At 38.7% G+C, this 22,154-nt stretch overlaps 1 pseudogene; it reads right to left on the bottom strand.

Moving 5' to 3' along the window:
* The window catches only part of LOC117394590 (cyclic nucleotide-gated cation channel beta-3-like), a 108,424-nt pseudogene extending 93,846 nt beyond the window's left edge, over positions 1–14,578 (bottom strand).
* Between the last annotated feature and the right edge of the window lie 7,576 nt (positions 14,579–22,154).

Here is a 22,154-nt window from a genome sequence, read left to right as displayed (position 1 = left end):
TAAAATTCCTGATAACAGAAATCTCTGGAAAATGGAATACCAAATGCCAAGCTGAAGATCTTACAGTAAAAGAAAAAGGTTTAAATCAAAATTCTACCAATTTTATTGGCTTTTTAAGAAAATTGCCTTCACTAACATCTTTCTTTTGACTTATGTTAGCCTCAGGGTGAAATTCGGGGGCGGTAGCTGGGCTGCTTTATTAATTAACGCCGATCATCATTAACCTCCTACTTAAATCTGACATTCCTACTCTGTCTAGTGTTTTGCTTTCTTGTGTATGCTGTGACCTGTTCCCTACGCAAATTTTAAACCTCTTAATTTTCAGCATGAACCAACCTCCCTGCCGGATTCTCCTCAACAATATTTAATTCATTTCTCCGATGGAAACTCAGTACCATCTACTTCTAATGCAGACTTATACCCAGCAACCAGATCTGCTGCTCCGGCATTACGGAGATCAAAACGCCCCCGCCAACAGGCTCAGTCTCTGAAGCAGCTATTTGATAAGGATTGGCCACTCGCCTAACTTTTAAAAACCCTGCACGACAACAATATCAACATCCCGGTTGGAAGCGATGGTATGGCGTTGTTCAATATCCATTGTACCTTTTTTTTTTAAATAAATTTAGTGGTCGCCAATTATTTTTATTGTTTTCTCCCTAATTTAGTAATGTCCAATTATTCTTTAGGCTCGGCCCACCGCTACCACCCCTGCGCTGACTCGGGAGGGGCGAAGACAAACACATGCTGTCCTCCGAAGCATGTGCTGTCAGCTGCCTGCTTCTTTACACACTGCAGACTCACCATGCAGCCACCCAGAGCTACAGCGTTGGAGGACAAGGCACCCCTGAGCAGCTTACAGGCAAGCCCGCAGGCGCCCGGCAAGACCACATGGGTTGCTGGTGCGCGGTGAGCCGAGGACACCCTGGTCGATCTAGCCCTCCCTCCCCCCAGGCAGCGCTCGGCCAATTTTGTGCCGGCTCCTGGGAGCTCCTGTCCTCGGTCGGCAAAGGAATAGCCTGGACTATAGCATGCACCATAGCTACAGGAGCATGCTCCAAAGCAAGCTCCTGTAGTTCGAAATCAAGTTCAGTGACCACATATGGCTTCTGCTTTTGATACTTTTGCAACATTAAGGGCTAGATTCTCAAAGCTATTTTTCCAGCTCATTTTAATGTATTTTTCTGAAAAAGAACATTTTCAAGTACAGTTCTAATTTAAGACTGCTTGTAAGAAATGGCTGAGTTGTTTCTGTTAAGTTTTTTTTTTGGAAACAGTCTTCACACTGCTATTTGTACTGGACTTTCCCATCCTGTACACTTCCAGTTTTCACTGCTACTGAACTAAAGTTTCATAATGTGTCATCACAATCTATGCTTTGAGAAACTTCACAGAGAACAAACATATCAGAAACCAGAGCATTATGTTTTGAGGTAGACTAACAATATTGTCAGGAGCCATAGTTACAAGACTGTGCTATTTGTGATTTGTTATTACTTTTTCAAGGTCCTTGACTTCTATTAAATAAGAAAAAAGAAAAGTGTGTATGCAATTGACCTTTTATGATGTTGGTTCATATAACTTACACTCAGCAACCTCGGATCCTTAATTTCTATCAGAAAAAATGGGACCTGCTATCCTACAGCATTAAGCCAGGAAGCTCAGAAAAGCATATCCGCGGAATCCAGGAAGGACATCAAAATGTGTGCATTCTTAATTCAAGACTGGAACGGGCCTTCACTATTCTACAAAGACTACATCTCAGACACCTCATTTCTAGGATTCAGGGGTTTCATGAATCACCAGATTCTGCACGCTCATCACAGCAGCAGCTCCAGTCCCATTGAAGGCATTCCATCCATAAGATTGTCTTGCACCACAGGCTGTAACTGCTATCAGTCTTCTGTGCTCAAAACTGGATTCTTCCTATCCATTCAATCAAGACTGGATCCTCGCTTTCATTACACAAGCAACAGACTCTCTCCATCTGGTTCTAGGCACAATTAAATCATACATTAGTGGGATCCAGTATCACTATCGTTTTGTTGGCAGTTTTTCCCCTATCTTGAAGAAGGATTCATTTTACTTCAGAAGTTTCAGATGTTCAGTCAAGGTGCCCTGCTACCCTGCAATAGACAATGCACTCAAAAACTGCTCCTGATCAAATCAATAGGTTTTGCAACAGCCTCAGAGCAACGCATTCTTCATCCTCAGGTTCTGCAGCAGCCTCAGGTTCTGCAGCAGCCTCAGATCTTTGCATTCTTCATCTCTGCCCGAAGCCAGCCCCATCTTTGACTCCATCTAAACTGCCTTAGCACTTAAAGACCAATATCCACATTCAGCAGATCTCTGCACTCTACAGCAGGCCACTGCACGCTACCGATGGCAGTCCACCATTCACTAGTACAGATAACTGCTTCAGCAGATCTCTGCTTTCTACAGCTGGGCCACTGCACGCTACTGACAGCAGTCCATTGTTTTCTTCCTCCGATCTCTGCACTGCTCAGCAGATCCCGCCCTCTACTCTTAATCACTCTTCACTACAGCAGATCTCGGCTCCCTCTTCAGATCTGCTCACTGTTGCAGCAGGCAAAAGTTGCTTTAGTTTACCGTTTAAATCTGCAACTGCCCTCCTCCAGAGCTCCCAACCCTACAGCTTGCCTCCAATACTCAGATCGTGGCAGCCATTTCTGCTTGACTTCCTCAGCAATCTAGTCATATGTCGACTCATCCTTTCAAATACTACAAACATTAATACATGATGAGAGACGTGGTACGAGACTGGAAATCTGTCTTGATTATGAGGTAAGGAGTTCCACTATTAGGAGAATGACTGGAGTTATGAAACCCAAATCTCTGAATGTGAGTTCACCTTTTCAATTCCAAGCAGACATGACAGTAGCAAACCGCTGATCGATCCAGTATTAACTAACACATAGGATGGTCTCACCACTCGTCTCCAGAACCAACTTTCTCCCCAATCATTTCGAATTGGAGCAGCTACTTCCACAGTCAACGTCAATCTCTACCTAATCAAAAAAAATGGAGCGCTGGTCCTCTGCAGCAGTCAATTCATACATCTGACATAGCCTACCGACATTGCAATAGCCATCAAAGACTAGCTAGCATGTCCAGAGTGGGGCTACCTGGCCTCTGGGGCCACCAGAGGTTTTCCCATTCTAAGAAGGGTTTTTTTCCTCTCCACTGAGTGGCAGGTAATCACATAACCATACCACACTAACACTATTTTTACCTCTTCAGTTTGCCTCGTATGTCCCTTCCTTTCCCATCTTTTATGTTATGCACTGGTGCGACTCTATTGTTTGTCTCACAGTGAGAGTCTCTACGGGGGGTAGTGCGGATCCACTCCCCCGACCTCAGGTCAGCCATGCTACCTTTTCCTTGCACTAGGGGGGTTCTCACCGAGTGAGTCAGAGGGGACCCCTGGCCACACTATCCTTACACAGCTCATGCGCCTATTCTACCTCACCACATGAGGCGCTGTCCTTCCTTCCCTCAGGACGTGGCCCTGTTTACACTCTCCGTGCCCAAGTCCCAGACTAACCCATCTCTCTGTTGCAGATTCCCTGCGGGATGCCTTCCCACTCCCAGCTTCGGAGGCCTGTGCCTCACCTAATGCGAGGGCAGCACCAGACCAGTCAGGGAACCCTTTACTATCTCTCCTTTCAGTCCTAAGCTGTTGGAACATTCCTATCTCCCCGAGAGGCGCCTCTGCCAAGCAGAGCCCTTTTATATGTTTTCAGATCCTCAGGAACGTGACCTTCGATCAAGCTCTGTCCTCGGCAATAGGAGAGCTCATTGGTCAGGGTCTCTTCTATTCTAATTTCAAGCCCAGGCCTCTCTAAGCCTGCACCTAATTCCGAGCTTCGGGCTCATCCCTCTATCCTTGGCCGAGCGTCCTCCACTCAATACTGTCTTACTAACAGCTTGTTTCTGCTTCCTCTGCTCTACAGCCCCAGCGGACACCCCGTCAAATAATATCTTCATATGTGTGGCTGGGTACTGTCTGCAGCCTACCTTGTAATCATTGAGGGGTAGCCCTGCAAAATATATTATACTTATACATAAACATATACTACATTAATACATCATCATTTTTAGAAGATACTCTAATGCAAAAATAATGATTACCAATTTAATACTTGATTAAAATGAATACACCTTATTTGTTGTTTATCAGAGAGATATCATGTTTATTTTAATGAGTGCAAGAATCCTCATACACTGTAACATTATTGAACTTGAATGATAATTGCTGATCCAGCTTTGATGATAGAGACCCTCTTGAGAAATAATAAGTGGTGGAGGCTGCAAAATATGACAGCTCAATTATATTAAAAAAATGTGTTTAAAAAAAACTGACACCTAATTTATAACGATAATAACAGAAGCTTGACGCATTGGCTCGTATTTGAATACCAATGTAGTCAGTACTTTGTATTCGGTATATATTAAAAATACTAGCATTTATATAAACTACTGTACATTTTACATTTCTGTTTATAATTTATAAATGAAAATCCCCAAATCCACTTAATTAATACAGGAATGTTTTCCAGTGCAAACATATGAACCAGAAGCAGATAGACTGACTATGCTGTTGACATTCCCATAAGAATAAGTTGATGGGACAGATTTTAGACTCCTGAGAATAAATTAGCATTTTGTTGCCATTGGTGATTGCTGGGTTTACATGCGTTTTTTTTTTTTTTTCATTTCTTACCAAGTAGAATTTCACTGTTGTGATCCTTAACAAACTGATTGTGTCTGTGCTACTGTATCTGCCTTACTAGCCAACATTATACAACAACTGAAAACTGCTCTCCCTTTGTTTTCAATGGAGGTTAGCTATTCTGTTATTACTCAATAACGGAACTGCAAATAAAGTACGGCTGGTAGATGGTGCTAATTAATGACACGTTCACACAGACACTCGAGCCCTGCTCTCAAAAAGTTTACTCTTTCAGTAGACTACAATTATTTATTTCCTACTGAATGATTATTTCAATAATTCCATTATTATCTCTTAACATGCCACAACAATGCCATTATTCCTTAATTAAACCATTGATGTCAATCATCCTTTTGCAACTTCCACATGCATTCATGGTCCTTCTGCATATAAGTATGTATGTACTGTATGTATTTTCAAGATGTCAGTTCACCTAGCAACTTAGGAGCTAGTATCAGGAGCAACATATTTGGAATACATGCATTCTTCACATTGTGAACTGGCTGCAACAACTCATTTAGTCCATATCACAACATTTGACCTTAAATTCTGCCGCATATATTTTATACCACAAAAAGCATTCTCACACTAATTCAAGTCTGCTAACTTCCTGTGTGCTTATGGATTGATCCTTATTTTAAGGCCATGACATGGCATTTTGGTTACATTTCCCTTCCAGTAAAGAAATTGTCTTTACAAGGGCAGAGATGAGATATTTCATGTTACGTAAAGCACCTTGAGATGTAAACCAACATGAAAGGAATAGTATATGGTAAATACAGTTTCTATTGTATTGTAACAAAAGATCATAAATGTATTTCAGGAGAACAAGGGGATTTCAAACTAACTGCCGCATGGCCTTGTGAATGCAGGTATAAAAATAAATATAGATTTGTAATACAAAAGGATAGATTTGGAACATCATACATAACATTTTAGAAATACTAAAATAAACTTAATCAAGTCAAGTCTTTCTCAGTCTTTGATGTTGATATTGAGAACAACCTCTAATCGGAATTTTTGTGATTTAATTTATTAGGTTTCTTTTAGTATTTCTAGATCTGCAACATTACTTAAGAAGATTTTTATACAAGACAGTTGGTGACAGTTTACATAATAAATATGTATGGAACAGGCTTTTTAATAATAACTTTAGCTGGACTGAAACAACATGAACATGTTTGCTTGAGCCACAAACTTTAAACACTATAGTGTCTATTCATAAAAAGTACTTGCTGACTGTCCTAAGTAATGGAATTTTGTTTAAATCCGTTGTTAGCTGTTGGGAACATAAACAAATGGAATCTAGCGACAGCAGCACCCATCGTGTTATTAACAGCATGCCTGTATGATACGTGATTTATATACTGGAGGATGCAATCATGTGGAATCTAGCGACAGCAGCACCCATCGTGTTATTAACAGCGTGCCTGTATGATACGTGATTTTATATACTGGAGGATGCAATCATGTGGAATCTAGCGACAGCAGCACCCATCGTGTTATTAACAGCGTGCCTGTATGATACGTGATTTATATACTGGAGGATGCGATCATGTGGAATCTAGCGACAGCAGCACCCATCGTGTTATTAACAGCGTGCCTGTATGATATGTGATTTATATACTGGAGGATGCGATCATGTGGAATCTAGCGACAGCAGCACCCATCGTGTTATTAACAGCGTGCCTGTATGATATGTGATTTTATATACTGGAGGATGCGATCATGTGGAATCTAGCGACAGCAGCACCCATCGTGTTATTAACAGCGTGCCTGTATGATACGTGATTTATATACTGGAGGATGCGATCATGTGGAATCTAGCGACAGCAGCACCCATCGTGTTATTAACAGCGTGCCTGTATGATACGTGATTTATATACTGGAGGATGCGATCATGTGGAATCTAGCGACAGCAGCACCCATCGTGTTATTAACAGCGTGCCTGTATGATACGTGATTTATATACTGGAGGATGCGATCATGTGGAATCTAGCGACAGCAGCACCCATCGTGTTATTAACAGCGTGCCTGTATGATACGTGATTTATATACTGGAGGATGCGATCATGTGGAATCTAGCGACAGCAGCACCCATCGTGTTATTAACAGCGTGCCTGTATGATACGTGATTTATATACTGGAGGATGCAATCATGTGGAATCTAGCGACAGCAGCACCCATCGTGTTATTAACAGCGTGCCTGTATGATACGTGATTTATATACTGGAGGATGTGATCATGTGGAATCTAGCGACAGCAGCACCCATCGTGTTATTAACAGCGTGCCTGTATGATACGTGATTTATATACTGGAGGATGTGATCATGTGGAATCTAGCGACAGCAGCACCCATCGTGTTATTAACAGCGTGCCTGTATGATTCGTGATTTATATACTGGAGGATGCGATCATGTGGAATTCTAGCGACAGCAGCACCCATCGTGTTATTAACAGCGTGCCTGTATGATACGTGATTTATATACTGGAGGATGCGATCATGTGGAATCTAGCGACAGCAGCACCCATCGTGTTATTAACAGCGTGCCTGTATGATACGTGATTTATATACTGGAGGATGCGATCATGTGGAATCTAGCGACAGCAGCACCCATCGTGTTATTAACAGCGTGCCTGTATGATACGTGATTTATATACTGGAGGATGCAATCATGTGGAATCTAGCGACAGCAGCACCCATCGTGTTATTAACAGCGTGCCTGTATGATACGTGATTTATATACTGGAGGATGTGATCATGTGGAATCTAGCGACAGCAGCACCCATCGTGTTATTAACAGCGTGCCTGTATGATACGTGATTTATATACTGGAGGATGCAATCATGTGGAATCTAGCGACAGCAGCACCCATCGTGTTATTAACAGCGTGCCTGTATGATACGTGATTTATATACTGGAGGATGCAATCATGTGGAATCTAGCGACAGCAGCACCCATCGTGTTATTAACAGCGTGCCTGTATGATATGTGATTTATATACTGGAGGATGCAATCATGTGGAATCTAGCGACAGCAGCACCCATCGTGTTATTAACAGCGTGCCTGTATGATACGTGATTTATATACTGGAGGATGTGATCATGTGGAATCTAGCGACAGCAGCACCCATCGTGTTATTAACAGCATGCCTGTATGATACGTGATTTATATACTGGAGGATGCGATCATGTGGAATCTAGCGACAGCAGCACCCATCGTGTTATTAACAGCGTGCCTGTATGATACGTGATTTATATACTGGAGGATGCAATCATGTGGAATCTAGCGACAGCAGCACCCATCGTGTTATTAACAGCGTGCCTGTATGATACGTGATTTATATACTGGAGGATGCAATCATGTGGAATCTAGCGACAGCAGCACCCATCGTGTTATTAACAGCGTGCCTGTATGATATGTGATTTATATACTGGAGGATGCAATCATGTGGAATCTAGCGACAGCAGCACCCATCGTGTTATTAACAGCGTGCCTGTATGATACGTGATTTATATACTGGAGGATGCGATCATGTGGAATCTAGCGACAGCAGCACCCATCGTGTTATTAACAGCGTGCCTGTATGATACGTGATTTATATACTGGAGGATGCGATCATGTGGAATCTAGCGACAGCAGCACCCATCGTGTTATTAACAGCGTGCCTGTATGATACGTGATTTATATACTGGAGGATGCGATCATGTGGAATCTAGCGACAGCAGCACCCATCGTGTTATTAACAGCGTGCCTGTATGATACGTGATTTATATACTGGAGGATGCAATCATGTGGAATCTAGCGACAGCAGCACCCATCGTGTTATTAACAGCGTGTCTGTATGATATGTGATTTATATACTGGAGGATGCAATCATGTGGAATCTAGCGACAGCAGCACCCATCGTGTTATTAACAGCGTGCCTGTATGATACGTGATTTATATACTGGAGGATGCAATCATGTGGAATCTAGCGACAGCAGCACCCATCGTGTTATTAACAGCGTGCCTGTATGATATGTGATTTATATACTGGAGGATGCAATCATGTGGAATCTAGCGACAGCAGCACCCATCGTGTTATTAACAGCGTGCCTGTATGATACGTGATTTATATACTGGAGGATGCAATCATGTGGAATCTAGCGACAGCAGCACCCATCGTGTTATTAACAGCGTGCCTGCGATCATGGATGCGATCATGTTCAGGTTATTTAAATTACCTTCATAATTGTTAAAGTTCTTTTGCTTTGCAGGACATATGCAATTAAATTAAAAACACTTGTAAATCAATTATTTCAATTATTATTTTTTAAAAAATATTATGCAGTGTTAATTATGGGGGCATCAACTTTTATACAAACACAGTTTAATAAAAAAAAAAAGTCTGTTTTTTTATTTATTTTTATATGTATTTATTGGGGGGATTTGTCAGATAACTTTTTTGACATTTTGATGCTGTCGTTAGTTTAGACTCCACCGCACCCAGCGTTCAATGACTCCAAGTTGTCGACAGCATTTTGCTGTCGTTCACTCTTATGGATAGCAGGTTGATGCTCAGGACCGATGAAAACTTTATGTTAATGAGGTAATCGTTATGCTTTATCTCAATTTGTTTAAAACATGCCATCATAGACGAAAATCGTTGGGGCTTAACCACACATCTCAATTATCTCTTATGAATAGCAACTGCTATTAAATAGGCGGCTATGGACGAAATCCAATCATGTCCTCCTGTTTTCTCATTTCGACAGATGTTAACCCTTTATGAATAGACCCCTCTGAGTCTAATTCCTTGGAAGAAACTGCCTTATTAGTATTGTAAACCATTGTGCCTCATGACTACCCAATTTATATATATATATATATATATATATATATATATATATATATATATATATATATATATATATACAGACATGCTCAAATTTGTTGGTACCCCTCCACATAAAATGAAGAATTCACAATTTTCTCTGAAATAACTTGAAACTGACAAAAGTAATTGGCATCCACCATTGTTTATTCCATATTTAATAGAAATCAGACTTTGCTTTTGATTTTTTATTCAACATAATATTGTAAATAAGAAAACAAATGAAAATGGCATGGACAAAAATGATGGGACCGCTAACCTAATATTTTGTTGCACAACCTTTAGAGGCAATCACTGCAATCAAACGTTTTCTGTAGCTCTCAATGAGACTTCTGCACCTGTTAACAGGTAGTTTGGCCCACTCTTCCTGAGCAAACTGCTCCAGCTGTCTCAGGTTTGATGGGTGCCTTCTCCAGACTGCAACTTTCAGCTCTTTCCATAGATGTTCGATAGGATTCAGATCAGGACTCATAGAAGGCCACTTCAGAATAGTCCAATGTTTTGTTCTTATCCATTCATGGGTGCTTTTAGCTGTGTTTTGGGTCATTATCCTGTTGGAGGACCCATGACCTGCGACTGAGACAGAGCTTTCTGACACTGGGCAGTACGTTTCGCTCCAGAATGCCTTGATAGTCTTGAGATTTCATTGTGCCCTGCACAGATTCAAGGCACCCTGTGCCAGGCACAGCAAAGCAGCCCCAAAACATAACCGAGCCTCCTCCATGTTTCACTGTAGGTATGACGTTCTTTTCTTTGAAAGCTTCATTTTTTCGTCTGTGAACATAGAGCTGATGTGACTTGCCAAAAAGCTCCAGTTTTGACTCATCTGTGCAAAGGACATTCTCCCAGAAGGATTGTGGCTTGTCAATATGCATTTTAGCAAATTCCAGTCTGGCTTTTTTTATGTTTTTCTTTCAAAAGTGGTCCTCCTGGGTCTTCTTCCATGGAGCCCACTTTCGCTCAAAAAGCGACGGATGGTGCGATCAGAAACTGACGTACCTTCACCTTGGAGTTCAGCTTGTATCTCTTTGGCAGTTATCCTTGGTTCTTTTTCTACCATCCTTCTGTTCAATCTGGGGTCGATTTTCCTGTTGCGGCCGCGCCCAGGGAGGTTGGCTACAGTTCCATGGACCTTAAACTTCTTAATAATATTTGTAACTGTTGTCACAGGAACATCAAGCTGCTTGGAGATGGTCTTGTAGTCTTTACCTTTACCATGCTTGTCTATTATTTTCTTTCTGATCTCCTCAGACAACTCTCTCCTTTGCCTTCTCTGGTCCATGTTCAGTGTGGTGCACACAATGATACCAAACAGCACAGTGACTACTTTTCTCCATTTAAATAGGCTGAATGACTGATTACAAGATTGGAGACATGTGTGATACTAATTAAAGAAACTAATTAGTTTGAAATATCACTATAATCCAATTATTTATTATCCTTTTCTAAGGGGTACCAACAAATGTGTCCAGGCCATTTTAGAATATCTTTGTAGAATAAGCAATAATTCTTCTATGACATACCAAAGGCATGCAAGTATACATGATAAAATAGCTTTTAATTTAATCACTTTTCAGGAGGAATGAAGCATTATTTCAAATTTGTTGGTACCCTTACAGCTCATTGAAATAATGCTTCATTCCAAGGATAACTGCCAAAGAGATACAAGCTGAACTCCAAGGTGAAGGTACGTCAGTTTCTGATCGCATCATCCGTCGCTTTTTGAGCGAAAGTGGGCTCAAGATAAGCTATAACAATCCTGGCAGTATTACAATGGGCATTAGCTTGTACCATTATCTCTGTGACTGCTCCAGCTCAAAAGGTGTTTTGTGGCAGTTCTCAATCATTTTATATAATTCTACCTCATAATAGAATGAAAATACTGCCAGGGTTTGGGGTTTGATCACGATGGATAAATAGACTTATCATCAATGTAATTCATAAGACTATGTAGCATAATGTATGGTTCTACTTGAAAAGAATGAACCACTAACCTCCTCAGCACTGTCTGATTACATCTCAACCAAACCATGTACATTTACTACCCCTACAGTCATTGTATTGTCTCCTGAATCCCATATCTTGTTTTCTGTAGCCAGGTTTAATCTCCAAATTAGAATGACGGATTGTAAACTCCCAACAGAAATCTACAATCTGAAGCACTCTGTCAGATCTATCAGAGAATGCCAAGAGAGTGTAGCAGCGAGTTTACAAACTCACCCTTAAAGAATTAGAAACATATATCAATAAAAATATATCATTATACTTTCCCAAGTGTCGCTACAACTGTTTAAATAACATACCTGTAATTTTTCTTTTCATTGTTAACATCCTGACAGCATTTTACACTTACAACTTTAAAGTCTGTTTCAAAGATTTTTTAGAATGTCTCTAGTGCACCGATAGTGTAAGGATTATGCCCGCATTGTCAAACAGGTAACAGCAATAACGATCCATACTGTGGTATGGAACAGAAAATCCAGAAAACTTGTTGTTATGTTTTTATCACTCTTCCTCCAGTGATTTAGGTGACAGATCTCAAATCACAGTGCACTAGAGCGAACATTTTGAAAAGAGCTTTGAAAGTTGTTTCACAGTTGTTTCTTTTTTGGAAAATGGAATTGATGTAGAAGATGTAATAATACATATAATAAAGCCTGTGTACATCTGATCTTTTGATATGGCATATATATATACAGACGTGCTCAAATTTGTTGGTACCCCTCCACAAAAAATGAATAATATATAAATATCCTGCTGCATAGCATTTTTCATCCCTGAAATCTGTTGCAATAATAATCGAAAATAGAGCTCAGTTATATCAATATCTGTGAAGACTGATGAGGCTTGCCATGCAGGAGAATCCTTGTGAAATTCAACACTGAGATAAAGAGTTTAAAAATGACTTTAAAAAAAGTTGTTTAAATACACATAACTTCAGGGTCTAAACTTACAGATCTAGTACAAATATGGGCATTTCAGGGTATTGAAGAGAATCAAAACAAAATGGGGCATGGGTTAAGTTATTTAAATACACAATTATTATGTGTCTCTTTAGAAAATGTGACTGCTGTATTTGTTACATAATCATACAAATCCTGCTTGGATACAGGAAAAAGGGAGATGGCTGGTCTGGTAGATAAGCAGATGCGACAACAGGAAATCAAGCCAAAGGAAGTTGATCCACTTTTCTTTCTGAGCCATAAATCTTCATTTTATCAAATGAAGAAAGGTCAGCAGGGCACCAATGATGTCTACCAATGATGTCTGCCTCCTGCAGACCAATTACCACACTCAGCAATCACTGATCAGATAGAGCATTGAGGACTGATCTTTCTTTTACAGTGGCAGCTACCCAGTTATCTTGCAGCTAAATTTCTTAATGATAAATTGAGGGGTGGACAGTTTTGTTCTGTGAGGACTTTTCCTTTCTTATGCATGCAGCTGTCAGCTTAATTTCGGGCCAGCCTTTTATAATGTCACTTCCTCTATACGTTTGGCTGAGACATCATGACATTCTGCCACGTAGACAAAAAATACACAGATAACATGTTCTAAATTTAGGAACATGCCGTTCTAAAGAGAGAAAAAAAAAATCAAATCACAACAATAACATCTTGGAAGCTGTAAGTTGGATTCTGCATATTCTAAACACACACACACACACACACACACACACACACACACACACACACACACACACACACACACATATGTACTGAAGGAAAAAAGACCACGAAAGGGTTGAGCAATTCAAAATAATTGAAATACAAAATATGCTTGTAATATTAATTGGCATCTTATTCTGTTAGGTCACAGTGCTGGCAGAGGCTTCAGTAACGTTGGCATGTTAATACATCTGGTACCTTTGTCATTTCATTTTCAAGTATTGCGAGAAGATTAAATGTCAAGGTACAAAGAAAGCCCATATATGTATTGCTTGATTAAGTGACAAAATGAAGCAGCACTAAAATGAATTGGTTTCTATCAGGTTTGACAAAACAGTACACTTAAGTTCATTCCAATTCATTTTCTGCGTGTACAACTCATTTAACAAATGTGTATTCACTAGCATAATAAATGTAATTGATTTAAATAGAAGTGAACTGGTGGAGGCTAACACAAAACTCTTAGCCACAGAACCGTTTGCCTTTATTGTTTATATTGCTCTTCTATCATTATCTTATCTCACCTGTAAAGGTTTTGATTTGTCATCTATCTTTCACATAGTGTTGTAACCGGACCTGCTACACTTTGACAGGTCTTTTCATTTTTTTAAAGATAAGCACTAAAAATGCTTCCATAAACACCAGGCCTTTATGAAAAACATAACATATTAAAACATCTTCTGTGAAAAGCACATTAAGGGTTCTATAGATAAATGGATATTTTTCATGTTTTGTTGCCAATCTAGTTTCAGAAATGCCTCCTTCAGATCCTCTTGACCCGTGCAATTGGGCAATGTCTCTCCTTCCTGCCTTGTAACTCACATTGATTCTGAATACTTTAAACCAACCTCAACTACTGAGTGGCAGCAAATTCCTACATTTCTATTGGACGACTGTAACACGCTTGCGAGATTTAAAATGAGATTTAAAGCTATATTACAGTTCGAGAGAGACAGCATTTACGTGGAATTTAAAACAGAATTACAAATTGTGGCGAAAGAAGGTACTAGCCACTAGCCAGCAGAGAAAAGAAAACAGTAGCCCATCACACACCATACAGCAGCTCGAATGGAGAAAACCCCTGTGGAAGCCTGGGAAACTTCTCTGATAGCCCCCACTTGAGTTAGGATAGCCACTTTCAGAGTGGGGTATAGTCCATCATCCTCCCCCGTCAGCTGTGGCAGGAGGTGACTAGCCCATTGTGTCTGGGGCCACTGGGCCGAGAGTGCCAGGGCCTCAAAGACTTCCAGATAAGCTTCTGGGCGGTCCTCTGCTGTCATCTTAGTCGGTTACTGTAATCTCGGATCAGGTCCCGCACCTCGCTGCATGGCCGGCATCAAGGTTTGGCGCAGGAGCTCCATCATTGTGGTGAACTGTTCCGGGTCCATTGTGACTCTCCATGGATGGTACTGGTGTGTATGAGCAGAACCAGTGAATCCCACTTCTGATACCATGTGTGGGAGGGTGTGGGAAATTCACTAAACACACGTGAGACAGAGAGCTGTCATTGAAAACGCCACTCCGGCGCACCAGATTTATTTTGGTCTTTACCCCGGTGGGGTGGCACCAGAGATGCCCAAGAGATCTACCAACAATGGTATTCCAGCCCGGGTATAGAGACAGTCTCCTGTAGTTCAAATAATATTATAATCCAAAGGGAAAAAATAACAAGAGAAAACAAAAGACTTTAAATTCAAAACTTTAAATTCAAAACTACAAATACAAGTTTGGCTCACAGCCTCCACTATGCATACAATGATTTATGAGCGTAACCTGTAGTAGCCTGATGTTCTTAAGTGCATAGTGATTGCTGCAGTACATTGATTTCTAGGAGAGCTCTTTTACTTCGGTTGCTAATAAATTATGCATTTCAGAATGTATGGTAAGTAAACATTTATATTTGCTTTTGATATGTTTGTGAAACAGCAGATGCAGCAAATAAATAAGGCTGAATTTTTATATGGCACTGACAATAAACAGTGCAATTTCCATTAATTTTATACCTTTATCTTTGCTGTTAGCACACAATATTTCAATTATTTCACAATGGTACATACGTACATTGACCTGCACTAGTACTATTAAACATAATCCCTACAATGTTCCACACACAGACTGACTGACATCTTGATCAACTTCAGGCCACTCAGCCATCTGGGGCAACCTTAGTGATCTACCGATGTGTACTTAGTGCAATGCACCAAATAGTAATATTGTCAATAAAGGTCACCACTGCATTGCTGTTTTTTCCTTTTACAACACAGTCAGTTTAATGGTTGTGAAAATGTCAGGAAAGCATTTACTGGTAAGTGTGGCAGTGTGCCCCGCCCCTGTGTGTATTTTGTGTTACATGTTCCGTGTGGTGTGTTAATGTTGGTGTATATATATGGGTGCACGGGATATAATGTGGGATACTTAGCACAAGTGTTGTATTTAGGCACAGGGGTTGCACAATCACTCCATGTGCACATAAGGTATGTAATAGTATGTGAGCACGGGATTGCACAGATTAGTTCACGTGCTGGGATTCAAGTGAATAATTAATTAGTAATTGAATCCCGGCACAACCGTATATATAGATGCACGTTTCACTCACTTGCGGTTGGGTGTTCGGTGAGTAGAGAACGGGAGAGAGAAGGAGAGTAAAATAAATTAAAAGAATCAATAACAACGGCTATTTCATGCTGAAAGGACCAGCACGATACTTGTTTGTTCATTTTGACTCACCGTGTTTGTTTGTCTGTTCGTCCACTGTTTGTTTAGTGTTAGTCCGTTTTTGTTTGTCTGTTTATTTTGGCCTAAAGTGCCATGTGCTGTTTTTTGTTTTATCTTTAATTTGTTTGTTTAATAAACGCATTGAGCGCAGCCATAGCGCCTCAGTTTCACCCCGTATCATCTGTGTTTACTGTTGCTTACTCAACCTGACGTCACCACCCACACGCACCACTCTAGCCACCCGTGATCAAAAATCAAAAAAGCAGTGTAGTTCTCACTGCGGAAAGATTTTACACTGTAAACAAAGTATTTAAGAAGCCCCCGGGAGGCTCAGCTCATTCACAAAAGATGCTCTGATCACTGTGCAGGTAACATATAATCCCAAGTAAATAAAATAAGCAGTTGCATCCACGGTATGTTAGACTTATTCACTGAGAAAATAAAAATAAATACCCTTTCCAATTATAATGTACATTTTGCCATTTTTTATATTGTACATATTCATTTTTTGTATGACCGACAACCATAAGAATATTACATTTTCATAAACAAAACTCTGGAAAGCTGACAATTTGATGATGCAATAAGCAATTGGAAAAATCTATTGTAGCAACTGATGAAGTGAAAAATGTCTTCCAACAAACAAACAAAAAAGTCAGACACAGGTCTACTTTAGCACCACAGTTGGCCAACAATAAACTGTTGGCAGACCCTGTTGCTCAACTCGTCCACACTAAAGGATTATGTTGGCTGATTTGCTTGCTCTGCAGTGTTGGCAAACAAAATCATCTGTGTGGAAAAAGTTGATTTGAATGCTTCTATATTTGTTTGGGTTGTGTGCTAGTTGTGGTCTCTTGTAAAGGGCTGGTAACCACTGTACCAAGGAAACTCAATCTGGTTGGTCCCCACAGGGGTCAGATGGAATACACTCAAGCAGATTTTGTCAGAGTGTGTTTGCACATTTGATTGTCACCATTGTCTGTTTTGCCTTCCAGATATTTTATTGCACAGAAACACACTTAATATAAAATCCTTCCAAGCCCAATAAAGTTCAACTTGGCTGGAATGACATGTTGGTTTGGTCTGTGTTGTTTTTTGAAGAAAGATTATATGTATGTAATGGAAACCAAAACGGATGATGTGCATGACAGAGAAATTGGCTTGCATATACTGTACTCTCTGTTCCATATTAGGTTTCACAGGCTTGCCTGGAGATTCTAATTGAATATAGCTTTCTTAAAATATTACAATAAATGTATGTTCCTTGTGTAAGCTTAACGTTTCCCGACAATTACCCATTCAGTTGCATTGTAGGGGTTTTCTCTTTTAACTTAATAACAAATTGTGTTATCACCATGGCCAAAGGCAAACGACTGTCATTCAGAATTTGTATCCATGGAGCTTCTAGGTTATTTTTATGTGTCGTTCATTTTCATTCTCCTAAAGTCTGCCGTTCCAATAAACAAAACGTGCACTTGTAAATAGTATAATTGAACTATTGTCAGACTGGGCATTTGAGTATACTCCGGTACATTTTAAATTCAAACTGCTCTTTACAGAGTTCTAGAATACAGATACTGTATGTGCAATTTCCGAGCTCTACAATGCCAGGTAATTTTATAGGTACTTTTTATAGTTACAGATATTAGATCTTTTTTAAGGATATTAGATCAGTTTTAAGGATCTACTTTAGTTTATGACATTATGTGCTACAAAAACATACTACCTTCTAAATGTCATGTTCTGTGTCTCACGAGCCAGTCACAAAAAATGTGCTTATAAGGACATGAATCTAAATATAGATGCACGTTATGATTGGCTCTTGAATGCAATATAAGTGATTTTAATTAGGTTCTGACCAGCTATTGGATAATTTGACATTCTAAAATGATTGGTTGTTCGTGAACGCACAGCCTGCAGAGATTGTTTGCACTACTGCAGGGGAACTTTTTTAAATTTTAAAACTTAACAACATAAATATCAAAGTGCGTCTGGTCAACAGCTTTTAAAAGGGAATTTCGCTGCTATTACAGCCATGGTTAAGAACAACAGGCCACTTAGATATTCAGCTTTTTCCATAATTATACATTAGTGTAAAAGTTTAAAATGTTAATCAATTTCATTGGATTTTTTTTTATCTCGAAATCTCGATCTGGTTGGCCATGGCATTCCAATGGAATGAAATTAAGATTTACTGAATTGACAGATACACATGCCCATAAATGATTCGTTATTTGAATTTAGCCCATGGCCTTGCTCAATAGCTGCCCCTACGCTGGCAAAATGATAATTAACTGTATGAATTAATTGAAAACTAAACCAGCGGGCAGGACAAGTGGCACTTGAGGCCACGTTCCCCCTAGACAAGGCACACTGCAAGGTGGAGGGGGACCAAACAAACAACGAACGATAAGGGCTGTATATATATGGGTCGATGATAATCTATTTGATTAGGTGGAACATTCTCCTTTCAGAAAAAAACAACTACGTTTCCTAGGAATAGTAATGTTTCAGTTGTGTTGCTGTTGTAGCAAATTATGATCTATCCTTAAAGAACATATGAGTAACACTTTATAATAAGATCCAATAATAAACACTTTATTAACCCTTTATATATCATGAATACAGAGTATGTAAACTATGAGCAAGCAGGTTATACATATCTATAAAGCACTTTCTAGCACCATTATTAATGCTTTATAAGGTACACTAATAAACACTTTATTAACCGTTTAGTAATGATTAATAGATGTTACATAAATATGAAAGTGCAAACTATAAATATCTATAAAGCCAATTATAAATTGGGTTATTAAGGACAAATTAGCATAGGGAGCTGAGATTATCCAAGCACATTATAAATGTCATTACTAATGCTTTATAAAGTCTACTAATAACACTTTATTAACCCTTTACTCGTGATTAATAAATGACAGATACTAAAAATTAAGAACATTAAATAACAGTAGTGTATTATTATGAATTTAGTATTGGTCATGGCTTTTTATCGTAACCCTTTGAGTGTGAAATAAGCAAAATTAGATATATGTATTCCTAAGAAAAAGAATGAATGTTACATTACATCAAAGTTACAACATGCATTTAAAAGTTACGTTATTTTATTATTTTGAGGTACACACAGCTATCATTTATCCATGACTGCTAAAAAAGCAATACACTAAGGCATGCAGATCAATAAAAGTGGTTAAGCAGAATGAGGAAAGCTGAGGAGCACTGTTAAACCAGTTGCCAAATTTCCTCTTCTCTGTCTGTAAGTCCAGCTGTAACTTACCATTAGATTAAGAGGACACCCATTGATTTTTAGTCCTCCGGGGTTGCTTAAGATGTGCTGGGGTGAAGGTATATGCACAGGAATACATAGACTATTTGAAAACCCAAGTGTTACCTACCTCTGTAACATATAACATTCATGAACTATCAGATATCATTTTGAAGTCTCAGGTTCCTCATACTACTCAAATGTATATGCATATCAATAAACAATAGATAAATAGACAGATACATAGATAGATAAAGACATTTAAAAACACAGCTATAAATTGTATGAAATACAGGTACAGCATATGGTGCAGAACCCCCTGGGGTAACACTCTTAAAATGTGTATCTATGATATAATGTAATTTATAATACTGGTGGCAGCTGGATTTGCATACCACAGGAGCAGCACACGCTGGGATCTAATTAGCATATGGCCGGAGTAGGGCATGCTGGGACTTAGCTATTAGACATTCTAACATTCCAGTTGGACAAGTGGACTGTTTTATTCCCCTTGTTGGATGTTAACCCTTGTGTTATTGTTTCCCCTTGTGTTTACCACCGTCCTGTCCTGTCTGGAGTAAGTGTGCTTTGTTACCATCTAGTGTGTGTGAGTCGTTTGGTGTGACCCCCCTGCCTCATCGGACTGTGTGTTGAATTCCCTGACATGTGTTATGCTCTGCAGCTGTACCGGTTGGATGAATAAAGCTTGGTTGATTGAATGCTGTTGCAGGTGTCATCATTTCTGGGTGGAACGCATGTGTGCCAGAAATGTTATCATATATTAATAAATGAGTTATACATCCTTAATAGACTCTGTAAGGCAGCTGCATGATGTTTTGCAGTACCCCAACTAGTGTACCACTATTCATATCTATAATACATGAATACATGAGTTATACATCCTTAATAGACATCTATAGACACTGAATGAGTTACAGCACTAAACACAAACATGCTGTTATCTTAAGTGTCACATACCTGGATTATGTGCAATAATAAAAAAGGATGCAAAATAGACAATTGTGTAATAAGAACAATATATTATAGATATTATATTAAAAATGTTTATAGCTTGCTCTTTCATATTTATGTAGCATCTATTAATCATTAATAAATGGTTAATATAGTGTTTATTACCAGACCTTATAAAGTATTAATAATGGTGCTAATAAGGTGCTTTATAGATATGTATAACCTGTTTGTTCATAGTTTATATATTATTTATTCATCATCTATAAAGTGTTAATAAAGTGCTTATTATTGTATCTTATAAAGCATTAATAATTGCACTAATAAGGTGCTTTATAGATCTGTATAACCTGTATGTTCATAGTTTATATATTATGTATTCATCATCTATAAAGGGTTAATAAAGGGTTTATTATTGGAACTTATTATAAAGTGTTACCAACATGGTATTGTAAGTTTGTAAATATAAGCATACATTAAATCGGAAAAAGGAGAAACATGTGTAGGACTCTGTAACTATAAAAAGTACCTGTAAAGTTACCTCATGACACTGATTATGATGAAAGTTCTGAATGACAATGTATTTCACTTTTGCCATGGTACTGCTTAAAAGTCAACAGACCTAATTTCAAAAGGGCAACATAATGTCATGTTGTATGCCTTAAAACTGTTTCATCTAGTACTGGAGTAATTGACGCATTTCACAATGCAGAAATGTCAGAAGAATAAAATAACTGTGATTCAATGGTAAATTCCATGTTTATTTATTTATTTATTTTTGGTTTATGGGTCTGTCTGCCATTTTTTAACAATCCTTGAAAATCTACAGCTCTTCCCCAGCAAACTATTCACTCTCATATGACCCTAGTCTCTGTAAGTCGCCTTGCTAAATAAACAAATAATAATAATAATAATAATAATAATAATAATAATAATAATAATAATAATAATAATAATAACATGACCCACAAACTCTTCACTGTCTCTCATATGACCCATGTGCTAACCAGACAGTGGCTGGGACTACATGACCCACAAACTCTTCATTGTCTCTCATATGACCCATGTGCTAACCAGACAGTGGCTGGGACTACATGACCCACAAACTCTTCTCAACAAATATGAACAAAACTATTTTTAATACAAAGGTTGTTGAGAATATTAGGAGGTTTCTTTATTTCCAGTGTTAAGAGAAAAGTTACAATTCAGGTTTTAAAATTCAACTAATGTTTAGGTTTGGTTTGATGAGTGTTGGCCCTTTAAAAAAATTAATGTGTTTTTTAACAAAAAGAAAAAAAACCCTAGGGTCTTGATTTAACGTGTAACCATACAAAGGTTGTTGAGAATATTAGGAGGTTTCTTTATTTCCAGTGTTAAGAGAAAAGTTACAATTCAGGTTTTAAAATTCAACTAATGTTTAGGTTTGGTTTGATGAGTGTTGGCCCTTTAAAAAAATAAATGTGTTTTTTAACAAAAAGAAAAAAAACCCTAGGGTCTTGATTTAACGTGTAACCATCAAAGCGTTTACTCAACTATTAAATGAAAATGCTTCTTCCAAGTGATAACACAGTGAAAGCAAAAGCTCAACATAACATCTGACTAACAGAAACATCTGTTCAATCTTGTCAAACAATCTAAGCATTTAAAAGTAAACTTTAATGCAGTGCAGCGCGGTATTACTGAAGTAAATTAGACTAGTTTGTAATAGAAGCAAATGTACCGTGTCTTGTGATCCACTAGACCTACAGTGCTGTATATATAAGTTGTGTATTACGCAGAATAATCTCAGTGTTGTCTTCTAGAGGCATGGTATTCCTCAATGCTGAGGCTACCTGCACCACTGTGACAAGCGACAGACCTTTTTTTAAATTTCAAATCTATTGGGAAATACA

The sequence above is a fragment of the Acipenser ruthenus genome, chromosome 3 (genome assembly GCF_902713425.1).
Source record: "Acipenser ruthenus chromosome 3, fAciRut3.2 maternal haplotype, whole genome shotgun sequence".
In the NCBI taxonomy this organism is placed as follows: domain Eukaryota; kingdom Metazoa; phylum Chordata; class Actinopteri; order Acipenseriformes; family Acipenseridae; genus Acipenser; species Acipenser ruthenus.
This window is presented reverse-complemented; position numbering and strand designations above follow the sequence as displayed.